Source organism: Sinohyriopsis cumingii, chromosome 6 (genome assembly GCF_028554795.1).
Source record: "Sinohyriopsis cumingii isolate HCF-2022 chromosome 6, ASM2855479v2, whole genome shotgun sequence".
In the NCBI taxonomy this organism is placed as follows: Eukaryota; Metazoa; Mollusca; class Bivalvia; order Unionida; family Unionidae; genus Sinohyriopsis; species Sinohyriopsis cumingii.
In genome coordinates, this window is record NC_142966.1 from 48,348,721 (window position 1) to 48,364,695 (window position 15,975).

The following is a 15,975-nucleotide window of genomic DNA, read 5'->3' on the forward strand; positions in this document are numbered from 1 at the left end:
GCCTGATGTTCTGTCCATTCAATTGTGACAGTTATTGACATATAATTTCCTTCAAGCTTGGGTCTAAAATACACGTCAGAACTTGATATATAATTAGGCTCTGTATTAATGTTAGTCGACCTGCCCTCATTAGAGTGTTGAAAGTGTACGTTGATTGTGTCGAACTTCGTGACATGCTTTACTGTTAGTCAACCTGTCATCATGATCGTCTTGGAAGGGTGATTGCGTTTACTTTCGTGACATGCACTACTTTTAGTCAACCTACCATCACGAACGTGTTGGAGGTTTACGTTGATCAGTTTACTTTCCTAAAGCGCATTACTGTTAGTGATCTTGCCAAGACGAGCATTGTTGAATTATACGGTAACTTTACCCCTTTAACCTGCAGTACTGCTAGCCAACCTGCCATCACGACTGTATTTGAAGGGTGCTTGTATTTACCTCTTTTACAAGGCTAACAAGTAATTTTTAGCCAGCCTGCCATCATGAATGTAAATGAAGTGTACGTTCATTGTGTTTACCTGAATTCAATTCTGCAGCGGTAATTTCAAAAATTCTGTTAAAAAAGTCAAAAGGAGATTTTTGGAAGAAAATATGCTACATCATTTTTTAATTTATTCATGAAGAATTTGAGATTTGAAGGAAATTTCAGATCACTGTTGTTAAAACGGAACATAGAAGTAGCGTTAAACAGGCATTTAATCGACTTAACGAACAGATATATACCTGAAACCATATAGAGAATTTTAATTTAAACAAAGATGTCAAATGTAAACAATGAAAACAGACATTTTACACCAGGTTTTGGTGTGTGTCTTAGTGTAAGACTTATGGAGTTCTTTTTAATATTAATTAGAAGCATTTTATTAATTAGAGAAATGTACTATTGCATCTTTCTATGTATTATTCTGTGCGCATGACAAGCGGCCAGCATATCGTTGTCCAGTCAACCAGACACTGAAATATACCGAGCAAATTAATATGCGCAAATAACAATAATCTTTGATATTTTAAATATCAAATATCCGATAACTAAACTAAGTCGGCGTATCAAATATATGATTCACAAATGATCAAATGAAAATATAACAGACATCGGAGCAGTCTCTCAGAATCGCTCCACAACCCTTTGCCATGTTTGTTAATGGGGGCTGCGGGGAAAGAAAGACAGAATATCATCAGATATGTTGAAAAATGTTAATTATTCTCCTGCTTAAAATCAAACCAAGGTCAGCAATATACAAGTACCAACACCCTAACAAGCATGCGTGCATCTATATAAAATGGATGAATTTTAGTGTGAGCGTTAGTGTGCAGCACACTTGCTTACCTGGAGAACCAGTATTAACTTTCCTCTGACTACTCAATCACTCCGGATTACCCAAAATCACCGTTTATAGTTGAAAGTTACAGATATACACCAGAGTAGAAAGTGATATTATTGGATACTGCAGGATAATACGTTATTTTATGATGGGAATTTACATAGAGTGTTATGTATATCTAATGTTTTGTAACTCTGGTATATGTTTTATGTCTAATATGTTTTATGCCTAATTTTAGTAATATTTATTCATGACCTTAAGTTGTAGTGATTATCTATAGCTGGATTATGTACGTGCATACGGTCTATTTTAAGATATTAAAGAAAGTAAAATTGCTTAGACTCCATAAATAGATGCTTATGTACGTCTTGTCGGTTACTAATAATATAATTATTAGTAAATATGCTTACAAGATTTGGCCTTTTGCCATTGGTCAAATGGTATCTTAGAATAATTAAGTTAATTCCTACTGGATGAGATAGGTCACATGAACTCGCATTTCGAAATATTAGATTGAGTAGTAAGATCTGTCACATGGGGTATATTGTGACATGATCGTGATAGACTCTTGAATGTGTAGACAAAAAGAGAACTGAGCAATCCGATTCATTCCTATTTTGGAATCATTCTTATTTCATGTGTTCTTGTTGTAACATCAAGTCTGCAGACATACTTAACTGTTGTACATATATATTATTTTAGAGGAAAAACATTTGTTTGGATTGTTCAGTGGAAAGAGAAAGTGCCCTTTGACTATAATATTATTTTTGGAACTATTGTGAATTATTCAAAAGAGTTCTAAAGGGCGCCATTTTGACAACGTCACGGTTCATGATGGACCAGTACATTTTCCGTTTCTGAAATGTATACGGAACATTTAAATCTTTTTGACATGAATATAATTTGTTATGACTATTTTGGATTCACTACACAATACTGTAAGTTCCTCTTACATTTTCATTTACAACTTTGATAGTTATATTATTTTTAAGTTTTATAAACTTGTTGGGTTTGCTTCTTTCTGATAATTTGTTTATGACGTAAAAGGAGAATGAATGTTAGATAATTATAATGACTGATGCTCATTTTAACCACCATTTGTATGTCCCTTGCAATTTCCAATGTACAGTTCGCCCGTACATAGTGACCACCTGTTCAACACTATTTGAGACTGCAATTTGGTCCACTAAATACTTATGTACTACCTGTCCGGTGATTATTTGTGTCGAATATTTTTATTATACCTTATCAGAGTTCAATCTACCTACCTAGAGAGAGAGAGAGAGAGAGAGAGTTAACCCTCAGAATGCGGACTTCATATATAAAGACCGCATTCTGAGGGTTAACTCTCTCTCTCTATTTCCGCCTGTGTGTGCGTCTCTGTGTGTGATATATTTCTGTATCACATCTACTTTTCAGTTTTATTGTTCAGAAGTTAAAATGATTTTTAAAAAAAAATAAATATAATGTTACTATTTTGTTCACCTATTATGTATTCTACGTTGAATATAACTTGTAGAATAAGTTTACACTGAGAAAGTTTTTTCCCCCAGAAATATACCAACTTTATATATGGCAAGAAAATAAGATTAACATCGAGTTTTTTTGTATATTTATTTAATTACCGGATTTAGTCATGTATATCACGCTACCAACTAAAACAACAGTTTCCAAGTAAGTCGTTATCATGTTGCTGGTTGCAAATGTAAGCGAAAACAACAGCGCAGTTCATGATAAACAGAACAAATACGGTTTTATAAGTTATTGGATTAAGTAGCCGTCCATTCCATTTTCTTGGGGGTGGCTAAGATTTTCCTTTTAACACGAATATTTTTACTTCAGAATAGTTTGGACTTTTCAACTATTAATTATAATGGCTATGATCGGTTCATTTTCTTTTAAAAAGACATTTCTATCCAAGTAGTCAGGAGAGGTGAACAATTGCTATACAATAAAACGAAAGGAAAAAAAAATCAGCTCTAGCAATAACAATATGTGATTGACCAGATATATTCGATCCTTAAAGTGTTCTTTTTCCCTTGGACACAATCTTGTATGTCCATCCTTGAGTTACATAAAGGAAACGATCATTTCAAGGGTTACTTTCATCGTAAACTGACGAAATGTGAATACCTGAACACACTTTTTTATCGCTTTTAATGCAATCGGCAATCTGAGCATACAATTTATTTAGTTATGGAGCAATTTTAATGCCTTGTTCGCTTAACATCCATGTCAAAAGTGACAAATAGGTGGAAAAATATTTAGCTGGCGACTAGCATATGGTCCTTAGCTTGTCTATTTAACTTCGGGACTTAAAAGCCTGCTAGAACTATGACACGCAATAGGTCTAACATAGCTTCACGACTGAACGATACAAAAATGTCGAGCACGTGTAAGATTGGCGCGAGGTATATGCTTCTCATTTTCTAAGGACCTCTTGGTAACAGTCGTTCTCAATTGAAGGGTTCTAGAATGCGCTGTTAGCACAAAACATTATCCTATTCAGACTAACCACCATACATTTGATATATTCTAATCGCACACTTAACATGGCATTCATATGAATTGTCAATAGGCTATTCTACGCCGCAGATCTGTAATTTCTGCCATTGCTACAAACATGACCCCGACGCCTAATGCATATAATTACCAAACACGTATGCGTAAGAAAATACTGACAATTCCTTATGTTCAGGCATTTTCGAGTGGCTATTTTATAAAACGAATTCATGATACCATAACATCTCGAAAATACTGTACTTTATGACGCCTATACCTAAAACCTAGATATTTTCTTCTTTTTCAATAATATCTTCCCAACATCGATTCCCCATAATTAAACAAGTAAGCAGAAAAAAAGAAGAAAAAAAAAGCTCTAAAATGCGACGTAATTACATATAACATATAACACAGGTTTGTTACAACACTTTAACTTGCCACTGTAGTCTGGGAAAATTATAAATAAATAAATACAATATCCAGAAAGCATCACATTGAAAATATGCTTTGTTGGGGATATCACACAACTTGTCTCAGAGGCACAAAAAATTGTTCAATATAAAGCGTAGTGATATGAACGTCATTGTTTTGGCCGGCGGACGACTTTCAGTTCGGCAGGTACCTATTGTAACAATCACGGCTACAGCTATATAATCAATGGCTGCCTCCGATGTTATTTCCTCAGTAGCAGTTGTGTGTTGCTGTTTATATGTTACAGTAAATGTCCTCAATAGTTTCTCGGTTAAATTTTTGCATTTATTCCTCACTTTGGATGCCTTTTAGTCCTAGATCTAAACATCGGCATCTGCACTTACTCTGAGTTTCTAATGATATTGTCTGAACAATGTACATATCGAAGTTAATGATATAAAATAAGAATGATAACAATACATTGTCATTATTATCATTATTATTATTATTAGTAGTAGTAGTAGTACTAGTAGGAGTAGTAGTAGTAGTAGTAGTAGTAGTAGCAGTAGTAGTAGTAGTAGTAGTAGTAACAGTAGCCTAATGAAATGATTCGACTCCAAAGTAGATGATTAAAATTTGGAGAATATTCTTTTCTTACAAGATTTCCAAGGTGAGAAATGTCGAATGTAAACAAGAGAAACAAGGACAGTTTCGGTGAGTGAGTTCAGGGTCACAATTATGAGTTTAATGTTATTCATTCATTGTTTGTCTGTTAATATTCTGATGCTTTCGGTTTTAATTTCCTGCTTAATTTAACAATCCACCTTTAACCTTTAACCTTTATTTGTTGTTGTTGTCTCCATTATTGCCTCCAATATACGGTGAAGCGTCCAGTCACTAGACGCAATATGTCAGTCTGTTCAGATATGACACACTGTAAGTAATATTTGTTTCTTCTATGGTTACCTCCCTTTGATAGCATATTGCCACTGCTGCAATGGAATGAATTTAATGGCAGATGCCATCTGGAAAACTGCATCACACTCTGCTTGTTACCATATTTTTTCTCTACAACGGCTTTGATGCAGAATATGAAGATTTTCGGCTCGAACGTAGGAGCAAGCAGGAATTCTTTACTTGCAGTGATGACTCACGGGTCTGACACTCTATAAGGTTAGTAAACGCTACGATATACCGATATGCCATAATGAAGCGCGTCTGAGCCTTCTGGCTAATTTCCCCTCGTGTTTGACTGGATCACAGTCTCTAATAAGAAAAGTGGGGTAGGATCTAGTCAACATGTTCGAAGGGTCAAAAGAACAAATCATATCGGCGTCCATCAACAACGACAGTATATGTTTCGCTGTGCTGTGGAATCAAAAACAGATCCTAAGAGACCATCAGTATATAATTTGGATAGATGCATTATTGATTATTTGATCTGAGATGTCAGTTGAAACAAGGATTTTAAAAAAGTTAGTTGAAACAAGGATTTTAGTTATTTGTAAATGTATATGAAATATTGCAGGAAGCAACAGAGGAGTGAAGCCTGTGCATCGTACTACCGTGCCAGAGACGTGAAGCACGGACACAGAATGCACGGAAATATATGGTAGAGATGAATTTAAGAAAAACTGCATCAGATCTGTTATAATAAATGCAATGGAAAAAAGGTCATGTTGAGGGACAGATGGAAAGTAACGTTATATTACCAATAAAAATTTAAGTTTAGTGTCATCTCAGATAAACAGACATTACGGGCAGAAGAAATACATATGTAAATTCGCGGTTGATTTATTTCTATATACAGTGTATCGGAAACAGTATCAGAACACAAAACACAATGCAACAGAGTAGATAACCCGATAGACAAACGAATCCTGAAACTATTCTGTTGTAAATTATAAAAACAATATAAATGAATAGTTCAATACGTTATTTTCTGCAATTGTGAAAGCATCGTTATACAGGTGAAAGCATCGTTATACAGGTGAAAGCATCGTTATACAGGTGAAAGCAATTTCCAACGCAACGGCAAAGCATCTGCAACGCAGAAACCTATCTATTATCCAGGACGGTTATGTTAAATGGAATTTATACGAGATGTGTGGCGCACATACACAATCTGAACAGTACAAGCATAACAACCATATACATTCCATCGAGGTTCGGTATTTACATCACATCACTCAACAAGAGATATAAACCGATACCTCACAAAGAAGAGATTATAGTGAAGTATCTTGCGATGTATTGAGTAAAGTTACCACACCAGATTCAAATTCAGTGGAAAACTTATGATGTTCATATTGAAAAAGAAAAAACATCTAAGCTCAAAAATAAAAAGAAATAATTAATAAGAAAGTTTGTTATGGCAAAGCGAACGCATCTAAGGTGCGTAGGCATACTTCCTTAACTTGTCAATAGATAATGAATTTAAACTGACTTAGAAGATCAAAAATGCATGTCAGAGTTTATTCATAATTTTCCTTATCCAGATGAAATTCAACTGTTCATTAGGGCATTAATTCATTATGATCCAGATGATTCAAAAATCATACCAGGCAACAAGCAATATTTCTTTCTTCCCTAATAATTAATTTTATAGCTGATATATTCATGAAAGAAGGAAAAGAAAGTATGACTAAAGCCAATAAGGCTTGCTGACAGATTTACAATAATGGGATAATCTTTTGACCAAAGTGAAAAACATTTAAGTAGCCAAAATGTACAAGAATAATGAAACATTTTAGACACAAAATGAAACTATTTGAGCTTCAACTTTTAACTCTATGAAAATACGAACAGTTTAGAAAAGTGTGAGGAAATAACTATGCCACCCAAAGAACAGTTAAACTTGAGTCCTACTGATTCAAAGGTATCAAATGAAAGTTCATTGAACAGTGTGACCTGAAAACATTTGTGGATGTATATTGCTTTAATCAGAAAAAAGTAAACAAATTATGGGATTTAGAAACGTAGCAAGGTAATGCAAACATGTGTTCATATTTGTGGTCCTGCCAGAAATCCAGAGAAATAGCACATTTTTACAGTGGGTAATGATTTGTCAATATCTCGAAGTCAAGAGATATTTTAAACATTCCATGTGACTCTAAATATGCAAGTATTTTGTGCAATACGTGCACCTTATCGCATTGTTCTCACTTTATCACTAATGATGCTTGTTCGGTCCTATTCTTCCTCTGTCTATCAGGTAATCATAAATAGTTACATATCATGAAATCGCTGTAGTCATTCAACTTAAAAAGATAATCACGTCCGTGAGACATAGCGATGGCTTTCATTAGCATTCAATACAAACTGTTAACTCCTGCACTATTAAAATTTTCTTTCTCTTCATATCAAGAAATACAAAGAATCTGCTTCAGACAATCAATACTACATTTTGATTTGCTATCTGTACAGTTTGTTATTATTAAATATCATTCAGAGTATATTTTCTGCAAAGATGTATTGTATAAAACTGTTTAACATCTTTTGGTATATTGTTTTGTGCTTGCAAGGAGTTAATGTTTACCCGACGATGTATTCTTTACAGTGTATTGCTCGGAAAAATATCGAAGACTTTTAGAGAAATCGGTAAGCAACAAACATGTTAATGCTCATTAAAATCAAAGATCATATACTCGTATGTAACCCGTTCATCAGATGGTTGGTAGAAGTTGAAATATATCAGAACTTTTAAAGTTGACTGGTGAACCACAAAGTCAACAGAAAATTAATTCTCATCGATGTTCATCAAAAACACCGTATGAATATATAGACCTGATTCTAATCATGGTGTTCTACGCACATATACGTATTGAGAAAAGTTCGTCAGGGGGACTTTCGTGTGCCTCTAGGCAATTAATTAGGACATTAAATTTAAATTGGAATAAGTATCTTCACAACTTCAACATCAACGTTGGTTAGTTGGAACATTGGAAACCTTTATAGATATATCAAAGCAAGCTCTTTATCGATTTGTTTACCTTCCAGTTTTTTTTTAATGACATATGTATGTTAGATCAATATAATTTCAATTTTATAATAAGGTTAACAGCATGTGTACTTGAAATATTAAAAAATAATTCAAATTACATTGCTAAATAAATGAGGCAATTGCCGGATGCGAAGAAGACAAACACATATATATTTTAATAAACCATCAGCGGCTGCTGTCCTTGCCAAACCGGATCCTGTAAAAAGCAATCAAAATATGGTATGATAGAAACAAAGAATGGAATAAACTCTTGTCACGAAATATAAAAAGAAAGATTTCATAGTGACGAACACTTCAGATCATTTATGAAGACAAGAAGAACAATTTTATCTGAACTGGCAAAATTCAAAGTTAGCCAAGACATTTAAAGTACTCGGTGTGAAATTAATGGACATCAACCGTTGATGGTCAAGCTTGTTCAATCCAAACATTTAAGCGAATATGATTTAGACATTGATCAATTCATTCTTTGTGCCCATTTGTTTATATTCTGTTCATCCTAAAAAGAAAATGCTTCTACTGCTCAAATACAAGGCATATGATAGCCAGTGAATACAGGACAGATGATGCCAAGATGTCTTCCAATGATGAAACAGCAAATCACGTGAAAATGTTAAATCACTAAAGATGGTTAACTTCATTACCTATGAGATTGTGAACAGCAGTTTGGGGTCCATTTCCGCTTTAATACATTGTTGCATGACCTTGGCTTTGGCACAAATTGTCTATGATACAATTGTACCTCGAGAACACGTAAAGGGCACAAGAAGCAGTACTTTTGATAATAACTTAATAACATCTACAGAAATAAATGAGATGAAAATCACGAATTCATCGACAACCAGTATACATTTCTGTATCGAACAGTTTTTTCATTGTTGTACTTTATACAGTCTTCCACTTTTTTTATTTCCTCTTAAAATTCTGTTGTAATTAATGCTAAAAAGTAAAATAAATTAGCACGCAATACAGATAACAGCAGTCCCGCTTTAAATGAGAAAGATAATACAAATATTTCTTGCGTAGCAAACATGAACAAAGAATATCAACACCTTTAACAGATTTCCTGTAAAATGCAAAACCAGAAATAGTTCGGTATATTATTGCTACTGCTGTTTCCATTTAATAAAAATAAATTTTTATGCTTCCTCCAAATTCAAAAATAGTTTTAATAAGAAGAAATATTATCTTCAGTTCGTTAACTTTAAAAGGAAAATATAAATTAAAAAAATAAAAGTTTTCAATTTTTTAAAATTCTATATTATTTAATTTCTTGAGATTCACTCTTTTGTTTCCACTCATGATCTGCTATTTATAATTACACTGTAAATAACATCTCAAGTGATAGAAGATGCAAACTACTTTATGGATTGGAGGAAATTTGTCTCATGTATGATATGATTGCATCCGATATAATGCAAATCAGTAAGCGATCAGCACAGAAATAGAATATATTTCCAGGCCAGGCGGATGTGCGGGGCCCAAGGCCTTGCCCTAGGGAAGAACCTGTATATTTATTTTATAATGACTAAGGTTTTGATAATAAGACGAAAATCGTATCCAAATAAAAATGAATAAAGAATTCAACAAACTTAAAATTATATTAACCGAAGACACAGAATAATTACCTGAAAGAAGTTAAATACCCATGGATGGGTTATAATATATAATCTCCAGCATTGCAGTACTGTATAAGCATATGAACTTTAAATCTTTATGTCACAAAGGTAACATTAATTAATAGTTTGAATTACATATTATTGTTCCTTAACGTGTATCATTATAAACATTTATGTCAAACAAAATCTTAGGGCTGAACTGAAAGACGCTAATGGGCAGAAAAATGCAGTTATACAAATACAAAATGCACATTAGAATGGTAGGCATTTACAGCAAATACTAACTCCAGTGCTCTAGAGTTTTAAAAGGGTTATATCTGAGTGCAGCAAATTGACGCATACAACTATTGAAGCTATCATGGAGACAACAATTATAATAAAGATATTAAACTAATTCAACGTGCTATTTAACAGCTAAAAATGTAAATGTCGATATCTAAACATCACCGTTCTCAATTTGTTTTCATGCAAATGTTTTCCTAAAATGACCATAGAAAAATCAGGGTAAAATGGACGAATATACGATAGTCCTCACGATATTGAGCATAATTAATGCACTACTCACATTAATATAAATAATATTATATACAAGACTGACCATTATTAATGCGCTACTCACATTAATATAAATAATATTATATACAAGACTGACCATTAATAATGCGCTACTAACATTAATATAAATAATATTATATACAAGACTGACCATTATTAATGCGCTACTCACATTAATATAAATAATATTATATACAAGACTGACCATTATTAATGCTCTACTCACATTAATATAAATAATATTATATGCAAGACTGACCATTAATAATGCACTACTCACATTAATATAAATAATATTATATACAAGACTGACCATTAATAATGCGCTACTAACATTAATATAAATAATATTATATACAAGACTGACCATTATTAATGCACTACTCACATTAATATAAATAATATTATATACAAGACTGACCATTAATAATGCGCTACTAACATTAATATAAATAATATTATATACAAGACTGACCATTATTAATGCACTACTCACATTAATATAAATAATATTATATACAAGACTGACCATTAATAATGCGCTACTAACATTAATATAAATAATATTATATACAAGACTGACCATTATTAATGCGCTACTCACATTAATATAAATAATATTATATACAAGACTGACCATTATTAATGCACTACTAACATTAATATAAATAATATTATATACAAGACTGACCATTAATAATGCGCTACTAACATTAATATAAATAATATTATATACAAGACTGACCATTAATAATGCGCTACTCACATTAATATAAATAATATTATATACAAGACTGACCATTATTAATGCACTACTAACATTAATATAAATAATATTATATACAAGACTGACCATTAATAATGCGCTACTAACATTAATATAAATAATATTATATACAAGACTGACCATTATTAATGCGCTACTCACATTAATATAAATAATATTATATACAAGACTGACCATTATTAATGCACTACTAACATTAATATAAATAATATTATATACAAGACTGACCATTATTAATGCGCTACTCACATTAATATAAATAATATTATATACAAGACTGACCATTAATAATGCGCTACTAACATTAATATAAATAATATTATATACAAGACTGACCATTATTAATGCGCTACTCACATTAATATAAATAATATTATATACAAGACTGACCATTATTAATGCACTACTAACATTAATATAAATAATATTATATGCAAGACTGACCATTAATAATGCGCTACTAACATTAATATAAATAATATTATATACAAGACTGACCATTATTAATGCGCTACTAACATTAATATAAATAATATTATATACAAGACTGACCATTATTAATGCACTACTCACGTTAATATAAATAATATTATATACAAGACTGACCATTAATAATGCGCTACTAACATTAATATAAATAATATTATATACAAGACTGACCATTATTAATGCTCTACTCACATTAATATAAATACGATTGAGCGCCATTAATGCACTGCTCATACCATTATACACAAAAATGAACGTTATTGATGCCCTAACTAAACGAGTATACACAAGACTAAGCATTTTAATGAATGAACCATACTAGTATCGATAAGATTAAGCAGTTTTAATGCACTACTTGTAGTAGTATTCATTAAAGTAAGCGTTATTAATAGACAACTCATACTATTAAACGCAAGAGTGAGCATTATTAATGTACTAATCATACCAGTTTTTATAGGATTCAGCATCATTAATGTACAACTCATAATAGTAAATACAAGACTGAGCATCATTAATGCACTATTCATACTAGGATACACAAACCTGAGCAAAATTAATGCAACTTTCATACTATTATACACAAGACTAAACATTATTAATGCACTAGTAAAACGAGTATAAACAATAATGAGCATGGTTAATGCACTAAACATGCTAGTATACAAGACTGAACATCATTATTGTGCTCACCAAACTAGTATACACAATACTTTGATTTATAAAGACGAGACTGAGCATTATTAATGCATTACTCATACTAGTATCGATAAGACTGACCATAAGAATGTATTACACTTACAAGCATATACAATATTGAGCATCATGAATGCACTACTCACACACAGTAGCATTCACAAGACTCAGCATTATATAATGCACTAATCTTACTGGTTTACACGAGATTGAACAGTATTAATGTACTACCCATACTAGTATACATAAGACTGAATATCATTAACGCACTACTCACATTAGTATACACAAGAATCAGTATCATTACGCAACACTGAACAATATTGATACACTAATTAAACGAGCATACACAAGACTGAGCATTATTAATTCACTACCCCATACTATTATATACAAGACTGACCATTATTAATGTACTACTCACACTAGTATACAAAAGAATCAGCATCATTACGCAAAACGGAACAATATTGATGCACTAATTAAACGAGAATACACAAGACTGAGCATCATTAATTCACTACTCATACTATTGTACACAAGGTTGATTATTATTAATGCACTACTCATTCTAGTCTACAGAAGACTGAACATCATTAATGCACTGCTCACACGTGAATTGATTGCTGAAAGACAAAAACGCAGTAAAAATATTATTTGAGGGCGGAAAAGCTTCGCACAAACAAACGTTTAATAAATTATACAATTTAAGGACCATCAGCACGTCGTTTAACACGAACTACGATACATATTTATAAAACAAACAAAAAATGTATGTGCACTTTTCGTAATATTATACAACGATAGACTATTAACAATGATATAAAAAAAATGATTGCGGCAATCAAAAGAGAATACAGAGATCCAAAGAGAATACCAAGAGATCCAAAGAGAATACCAAGAGATCCAAAGAGATTACAAAGAGATCCAAAGAGAATACAAAAAGAAATTCAAATAGAACAAAAGGCACATATTAGTGACAAGAAGATGACTATGATTTGTACAAAAAGTATCATTTCAGTTATAGAAGTAAATATATACAAATTCAGTGTGGTAAATCAATCCTTGCCAAACCATTCCACAGCAGGTGTCATAATTCTTAGCAAGAGCTGAGTACTTGTGTCTTATGCTTGGATTCTCTTTGATGATTATTTTTTTTGTTTCTTCCTAGAGGAGTCTCTGTTATAAGGACGTAATTAAAACATCAGCAACCAGTGACATTGGTTGTGAAGTAAACAATGTGTGTGCATGTAGATCAAATAGATCTACTGTATAGTCACTCTGCAATATAAGATTTTTGGCATCAGGTGGAAGTGATTGGATACTAAAGTTTTCCTCAAAATGATGAGAAAGATTTGTACTTTCTAAGAACATTTGAGATATTCTCATTAACAGTCAGATGAAAATATACGCACTCCAGGCTAGGACAACTGTAAATATATGCACTCCTGGTTGGGGCAACTTTAAATATTTGCACTCCATGCTGGGACAACTGTATGTGCAAATATGTACTACTTTAGTAAGTTTAGGAACATGAAGAACAAGACCATGAGGTAGGCAAGTTTGAAATGCATGGAAGGTTGATCATTACAAAAGATCTGGAAATCTAGTAGATCCAAGTCTTTCATTCAAATCAGATGACATGACTTAGATGGCAATGACCTAGACTCAGATGGCAATTACCTAGATTCCGATGGCAGTGACTTAGACTCAGTTGCAAGTTTGTAATAGAATGAAAGCAAAAACATGTCCGTATAACAACAGTGAGAAAAACGCCCAAACAATTGTCCCTGCTAAATTTGATTCAAATGTGCTCACTTTTTTTTACGGGAATGTGATACAGGGGAGAAAATATTTCTACCTCATAGAAAAAGAAATCTAATGGACCATATGGAAGTCACCTCATGCACAATTTGTATGGAAGGTGCCCTAAAATATTTCTGAACTGATCCAGTCATTGTAGAGAACTTGAAAGCAGTTTACTTTCTGGTTCCAATGGAAGTCAATGCATCACTAAGTGAGCATCAGAAAACCATACCCTGATCAAAATTGGCTAAACCGTTCACAGGAAGTCGGAGAAAGCATTTCTTTCCGGTTGCTATGAAAGACTCATCATGCTGGAGGAGATGGAGTGGCGTCCTGGACATAGATATGTTAGAACCTGCCCTAAGATTCGTTCGTATCAAGTCTAATCAAAATAACCCAGCCTTTTGCAAGAACAAGCTGAAGGTAGGTTTTCACGACATGACTGAAACAAAACCCCATGCATTGCTATGGTAGTCATCCCGGAGAAAATCTGCTAGAATATGTCTGGAGAATTGTTTCTATCTAGTTTAATGAAAATCAGCTTATTCGTTCCAGAAAGAATATCAATATATGTTTTTCAACATGGTTGACATGTAAACTACCCTGCTGGTATAGGAGCCACTCTGCACATATACCTGACACAGCGTGACTTAAGAAATGCTACATACAAGGTAAAACTATGCTCAACTGTGTTAGAGAAGTTAAGAAATGATTACAATTTTGTTTCGATACTTGATGAGTTGGTTGTCAAGTAAACAACACCAATACTAGAGAAGTGACCCTCACGTGTGCTAAAGAAGCGCCCCCCTGACATGAATTTGATACAACTTTAACTAACAAAGCCCAAGGTTAATTAGAGCATATGCAGTCACAATCACCTGGCTGTAACTAGATGGTCTCAAATATCAGATGCACAAGTCACATAATGAATTGGCAGAAAGGATGGAAGGCATGAATGAAACGACCAAATACCTAACAGTCATCCATGGCGCACTGAATGAAAGAGCTAATATTAATAGACTGTACATTCACAGGAAAATCGAGGGAAGCCTGGTACGTGTCTATGGTTGTTTTGAGGTAGAAGGTAGAAACTTAGGATACCTTCAGAAAAAATGAAGTATTTCTGGCCCTAGTTCAGGAAGAACACCTCAAAAGCAAACGAAAGAAAGAACACAATTATCAGCAGAGGACGCGTACAGAGAGAAGATGAGCATGGAGGGCAAGAGAAAGCTATATACAGTTTGTAAGAAAATAGGAAAGTCCACCATTCAAGACAACTAAACTGGAGATTTAAAGCAAGGAACAGAAGGATTTATAATGACAGCACAGGACCGCGTGCATTCTTGGTCAACATAATGAAAATATTTACACAATCAAAAGCTCTCATCAGTGTGGATGATATATGCAAGAAGCAAGGATGAGACAGTCAGTCATATGAAAGATTAGAGCACCAATCAAAACAAAGTATTTAAAATCAAATCGTCACGACAAATAAATCCAAGCTGGACTTGTCAGATATGAAAGAAATATAGTTTAAGTGCAGAAATAAATGATATGACCAAATAGCGGAGAAATTCGCTGAAACAATCAAGGCAACGATCTTAAAACACTTCCCCCCCCCCCGAAAAAAATAAAATAAAAAACGGCGTAACAAACGCCCAAGCAACCATTGGGGGAGAGGAGTGAATTTCCATTAAAACAGCATTTTTATTGTGAGGGTCACGATAATTACATTTTCCGTGAGCGGGGAGGATAAGTATTTCTTTCTACGCCAGTGAGACCAAA